At 42.2% G+C, this 606-nt stretch overlaps 1 non-coding gene across 1 annotated transcript; it reads right to left on the minus strand.

Moving 5' to 3' along the window:
• Nucleotides 1–287: 287 nt before the first annotated feature.
• On the minus strand, nt 288–394 carry LOC115711884 (small nucleolar RNA R71). Its single transcript, XR_004010750.1, has one exon. It is a non-coding gene; the product is annotated as a small nucleolar RNA R71 (small nucleolar RNA).
• Nucleotides 395–606: the final 212 nt, after the last annotated feature.

Consider the following 606-nt stretch of genomic DNA (forward strand, 5'->3'; position numbering starts at 1 on the left):
ACTTCGAGATTAAACCTGCCATCCTTCAAATGGTGCAATCTTCAGTTCAGTTTGGTGGCCTCCCTTCTGAAGATCCTAATCTGCATCTCTCTAACTTCATGGAACTTTGTGAAACTTTTAAAGTTAATGGAGTTAGCGATGATGCCATTCGACTGAGACTGTTTCCATTCTCGCTCAGAAAACGAGCCAAGAGTTGGTTAAACTCTTTACCACCCAATTCTATTGCCATCTGGAATGATCTGGCAACAAAATTCTTGTCAAAGTTCTTTCCTCCAGCCAAGTCCACAAAGCTGAGAGGAGAAATTAATAATTTCTACCAACAAGATAATGAATCTCTCCATGAGGCTTGGGAGAGGTTTAAAGATCTGATCAGGAGGTGTCCTCATCACGGTATAGAGAAGTGGATGCTGGTTCACAACTTCTACAACGGGTTGGTTGGTAATACTAGAACTCTAACAGATGCAGCAGCAGGCGTAGCTTTTATGAGAAAGAGTGCTAATGAGGCGTATGATCTATTGGAGGAGATGGCTCTAAACAATTAGCAGTGGCCAACTGAAAGGAGTCAATCTAAGAAGGTAGCTGGTGTGTTAGAAGTTGATGCCATCA

The sequence above is a fragment of the Cannabis sativa genome, chromosome 3 (assembly GCF_029168945.1).
Source record: "Cannabis sativa cultivar Pink pepper isolate KNU-18-1 chromosome 3, ASM2916894v1, whole genome shotgun sequence".
Taxonomy (NCBI): Eukaryota; Viridiplantae; Streptophyta; class Magnoliopsida; order Rosales; family Cannabaceae; genus Cannabis; species Cannabis sativa.